The following is a 5,086-nucleotide window of genomic DNA, read 5'->3' as shown; positions in this document are numbered from 1 at the left end:
AATGCAGTAAAGAGAGGGACGTGAGAGAAGTAGGGAAGATGGGATTTACTGGAGGGTAAAGGGGAGCTAATGCAGTTTTGGGGTAAGAAGTTCAGCGGGCTGAGACAGCACAGGGAAGGCAAGAGGGAAACAGAGGCAGGGAAATCAACAGGGAAAATGCTTTGATCCAAAAGTCCATCACAGGCGCTCATTAAAGGACACGAGAGCAGGAGGCTGGGTTCGGCCCAGCTCGATTCGGTTCGGCACAGTTCGGCTGAGCAGGGCTCGATTCGGTTCGGTCCCAGTTCGGACCGCGAACTGGGCTCGTGTCAAATGCGACCCGGCTGCCTCTGACAGCAGCGGCCGTTCGGGAACGGGGAAGAGCTGGGATCGCTTCTCACCGGGAATGATCAGGGACCAAGCCTGGCTGCCACTGTGGGTGACACGGGTCCCGTTCCGGGAGCGGGCAGGGCCCTACAGGGACACAGGGAGCCGGCGCTCGGGAAGTGCCGCCGTGGGGCCGCAGCACCGGCTCGGCTGCGGCGGGATGCGCTCGGGGGGCGCTGCCTGCAGTACCGGTGCGCGTACTGCAGGGGGCGCCTCGGCGGGGGCGGAGCGCCGGGGGCGAGCCCCGCCCGGGGCCGGAGCCGTGCGGGCCCCGCGGCCTTTTCTGGGTGGGCGGCGAGATCTTGACGGGGGCTGTGGTTTGACAGCGCCTCGGGGAGAAGGGCACGGTCCCCGCAGCGGTGACTGGGCTGTAACGGGGAGCCGGACGCTGCCCGGCCGTGTGGTCGGGGTCGGCTGCTGGCAAAGGGGCCGGGGCCCCCGCCCTTTCCAGGCTGCACTGTGCGCTTGGGGAGACCTTTGGGTGTCTGCGGGCATGGACGAGGCGTTCCGGAGCTCGGGCTCAGGGTGAGTACGTGCTCTCCCACCTCGGGGCTATCCCGAACTGCGGTTCCCAGCCGGGGGCAGGAGCAGCCGTGCCGGGAGCTCAGGGGCTGCCCCGGCCTGGGGCCTATCCCGCGGGAAAGTGTGACATGGCAGAGAAGGGAGTCAAGGGTGCTCTGGAACTTGGAACCTACACAAGTGTTTTCCAAACATATTCGCAGGGATTCAGCCGCGGGGAAGCTGCAGAGAAGGCTGCCCGGCACTGCTCCCCAAAATGGACCCTCCCCGAATGGGGTCTCGCAGAGGATGGAGCAGTTGCAGTCACCGCGTCATTCCTGTGAAATTCGGTAAGTCTGGGGAAGGCTTTCCTCACTGTCCCTGTCTCCGAGCCAGCTGTGTCTTGTCCAGCGGCCCTGCCTGGGCAGCCCGGCTCGGCACAGCTGGGTCCCTGCTCCCAGGCTCACCGGAGGCAAAGCCACCAAAGAAAGGGGCAGGTGGGGCCTGCAGCCACGGCAGGGGGAGGGAGAGGAGGCAAAGCCTCTACACCAGCCCTGGGCCCAGGAGAAGCTTCTGAGAGGCACCGGGGGCTCGTGTTTGTCCAGAAAGCTCAGGAGCTCCAGGGAGGCTCAGGGGGGTGCCCCGGCCTCTGCAGCCCTGTGACAAAAGGGGCAGGTGAGGGTCCACAGAGGTCGCTGCAGTCCTTAGAAGCAGGGTCTGCTTTCACCGCTGTGTTTTGCTGCCTGCAAAGACCTGTGGTGTGCATTGGGAGCTCCTGCTGGGGCAAAAGCTTTGTCTTCCAAGAGGCAAAGCTGCAGCCTCTTCCTCACCAGGGACTGCCTCCATGCAGGAAACAGCACAGGGACTGGCCGAGGGGCTCAGCCTGGGACACGGCCCCAGCAGGAGCAGCCCTGGGCACGCTGGCACGGGAGGATGAGCCCAGGTGAGGAGCATGGCCCCAGTGTGGCACCAAGAGAGGCTGGCACAGGAGGATGAGCCCAGGTGAGTGCTCTGACCTGGGCAGCTTTGGGGAAGGTTGCGGGATCAGGCAGGAAGGAAGGAATGCCCCGATGCACATGACCTGAGGAAGTCATGCCAGGCTATGGCTGAGGGGAACGCACTGTGCTGGTTCTGGTGCTGGCCCTGCTGTGGGCCACTTTGGGGCTGGCAGCAGGGCCAGGGTCATGGCTGTGCCTCTGCATTGTCCTTGGCTGTTCCTTGGGAAGAACGTGGTTGTGCTTGTGGTTTCTGGTTGTGTGGCCTGTCCTGTCCTGGCGTGGTTTGGAGCTGCAGTGGCCATGCTCCTGGACAGGGCCCTGGCTGCAGGGGGGTTGGGACAGGAACTGGGGCTGGGATTCAGCTGTGCCTGACAATTGTGGGAGCCGTCACTGTGAAGGGAGCTGGGAGAAGGGGCTGCACCAGAGCTGCCCAGGGGTGGCTTCTCCCCACACCATCAGCAACCATCCAGGGCTGCTGCTGCTTTGGCTTCTGGTCACAGACGGGCTGGGGACGATCCTGCCCTGCTCCCACTCCTGGGGGGCTTCTGGCCATTCTGGGCCCTTCGTGGCCGGTGTCATTTGCTCCTTAGTGTTGGGCTTGGCTCAGCGTTGATTGAGGGATGTGCCCTGTGGCGTGTTCAGGCTGGGATCAGGGTTGTGCTGTGCCTGGCTCAGTGATGCTTATCAGGATGGGCAGCACAGTCTGTGGCTCCCCAGTCCTGCTCTGGGGCAGGGTGAGGGTGGCTGGGGGAAGGTGCTGGGCCAGGCCAGGCTCAGCCCCAGTGTTGTTTGGTGGCTGGTTCCCACAGTGCCCCTCACCGAGCAGAGGGCTTGCAGCAATCTGTGCCTCCTCCTCTGCTCTTCTGGGCAGAAACGTGCGTTTTCTGGGCTGAACCCTGAGCTCTCCCATTGAGATTTCTGCCTCCCTGTCCTCGGTGCACAGTCTGCGCCCAAAGCAGGGGCAGCAGGGAGGGAAGGGCTGCCCCTGCCTGGGAGGGGGGACAGGCATCTCCTGTGGGGCTGTGCTGTGCACCCTGGGGATGCTGACTGACCCCCTTTCTGCAGAGACAGAGGAGACGCTGCTGCACCACATCCCCAGGAGAGCCCCTGCCTCCCTTCTGCTCTCAGGGGTGGGACTGGGAGCCACCTCCATGCAGACAGAGAGGGGCACCTGGCCTGGCTTCACTCCCCGAGGGAAGAGGCTGCTCAGAGCTCCTGATCAGGGACATCCACACCTGCGCCTGGCTGGGAATCCAGGGTGCACCAGTTCCAGATCCAGCCAGGAGATGTTCCTGCTGCAGCTGCAGGTGAGCTCAGCTCTCCCTCAGGGATGCCTGTGCCTGTTACAGCTCCAGCTGATGGACACTGGACAAGAGCTGTTCCTGGTGCTCACAGCTCCTGCTGATGGACCCCTGCTGACTTATTGCTCAGGATATCTGAGGGCCCAGGTGATGTCTGTTCCTTCTGCTTGTTTCACTTGCAGGTGTTACCCAGTCCAGCTTGCTGAACCTCCAGCTCTGGCTGTGGCGTGTTCTTCATTCCAGCTCTGGAACTGAGATGCTCCAGTTGATGGCTGCTCCAGTTCCTTCCAGCTCTGGCTTAGCAACTGCTGGTTTTTGTTACAAGCCACTTTAAAGCTCCAGCTAATTTCAGTTATCTGGGCTTTTGGCCAAGTTGTACATGACTCACTGTCATCAATTACACATAACTATTAACTTGGTTATAACTATTAACTCTTTCTTGTCATAGTTATTGTTTAAATAGAAGTCATAACTGTTGTAGTGGTTGTGCACAATAAACAGTTGGACATGGAAAAGGGGCTGAAAAGTGCTTTTCTTTCCTGAGACTATCTCAGACCCTTAAAACAGCCTGGGGCATGCTGGTGTCCCTACCTTTGGGGACCAAGGTGACCGGACCCCTTCCTCCAGAGAGGGTCCTCATCCCCAGCCCTCCCACCCAAAGGCTCTCCCCCAGCCTCTGCTTTGGGGGCTGAAAGCAGGCACCTGAGCTGCTGTTTCCAGGTCTCTGGGAAGTGCCACTTGGTCATTTTTCTGAGTCCCAGAAACACTGGACTAGACCTGCATTTTCAAGAAAAGAAAATGCAGGACTTTACTTTTTCTGAGCTTCACAAACATTGGGCTGTGCTTCTGGGACCCAAAATCATCCCCCAGAGCTTGGTTTCAAGGCCCAAAAAATGCTATATTTAGTCTCTGTTCTCAACAGGTGAAAATAAGACTAAATTTTTGCCTTTAGACCCAAACCTACTGGATTTAGTCTCTGTTTTCCACTGTGAAAAATGCAGGACTTTGTCCCTTTCTGAGCTCCAAACCTGATCCCCTCAGGATGTTCCAAGCCCCCAAAACACAGCACGTGGCAGTTAAGAGCCAGCACTGCAGCTCTGTTTGTGACCCCGTGTGTGATGTAGCAGCGGGCAGCTGGAAGAGTATTGCCCACCCCTACCCCATATCCAGTTTATGGGAAGTGCTTGGGACCTGGGATGGAGGCACCCTCCATGCCTGGTCCTGTGTGTCTGTGGGGCAGCACTGGCAGATGTGGGGAATCGCTGTATTCAGGTTTATTTCAGCTGCAGCACCTCCCACCCCGCCCGGGAACACAGCCCGGCCGGGTACACCCGCTTCCAGAGGAGCATCCCTCCCTCACAGCCCGCACTCCTCCAGGCCTACCATGGCGCCGACGCCCCAAAAACTCCCCCACGAGGAGCCTCCCTCCTGTCCCCCACCCTCCGCCAGAGAAAACCGCCGGGAGCGCCGGAGCCCGCCGGCCCGAGCACCGGGATGGGACTGTCCCCGCTGCCCCTCGGCCCCGGAACTCCCTGCCCGACCCGTGGCAGCTTCTGTCCCCACCGGCCCGGGGAAGCTCGGGCCGTGGAGTGCCTCAGCCCCGGCCCCGGCTGTCAGTCGGGACCCCCGGCCGATACCGACAGGAGCTGAACCAGAACCCCAGTCCCATTCCCGGCCCCCCCTTGGAGCCCCGGGCTCCGCGCCCGGAGCGGCCCCGGTTCGGCCCAAGTGTGAGGGGCGGGGTCGCGAGCGATCCCGGGAAGGGGGGGCGGGTTCGGGGCGGGGCCAGACGGCACAGGGGGCGGTACCAGGGGCGGGGCCAGACGACACAGGGGGCGGTACCGGGGCGGGGCCTGACAGAACAGGGGGTGGTACCAGGGGCGGTGCCTGGCGGCACAAGGGACGGAACCAGGGGCGGGGCGT

General features: G+C 61.8%; 1 long non-coding RNA gene across 1 annotated transcript; it reads left to right on the top strand.

Annotated features, from left to right (window-relative positions):
• Nucleotides 1–563: 563 nt before the first annotated feature.
• LOC139592042 (uncharacterized) lies at nt 564–3,678 on the top strand. The gene is made up of 5 exons (XR_011679876.1): nt 564–891; nt 1,089–1,214; nt 1,698–1,866; nt 2,928–3,169; nt 3,346–3,678. It is a non-coding gene; the product is annotated as an uncharacterized lncRNA (long non-coding RNA).
• The last annotated feature ends 1,408 nt before the right edge of the window (nt 3,679–5,086 follow it).

The sequence above is a fragment of the Agelaius tricolor genome, unplaced genomic scaffold, assembly GCF_023055355.1.
Source record: "Agelaius tricolor isolate 1412-34295 unplaced genomic scaffold, bAgeTri1.0.p SCAF_8, whole genome shotgun sequence".
Taxonomy (NCBI): domain Eukaryota; kingdom Metazoa; phylum Chordata; class Aves; order Passeriformes; family Icteridae; genus Agelaius; species Agelaius tricolor.
Note: the sequence above shows the minus strand (reverse complement) of the source record. Positions and strands in the feature narration are given on the sequence as shown.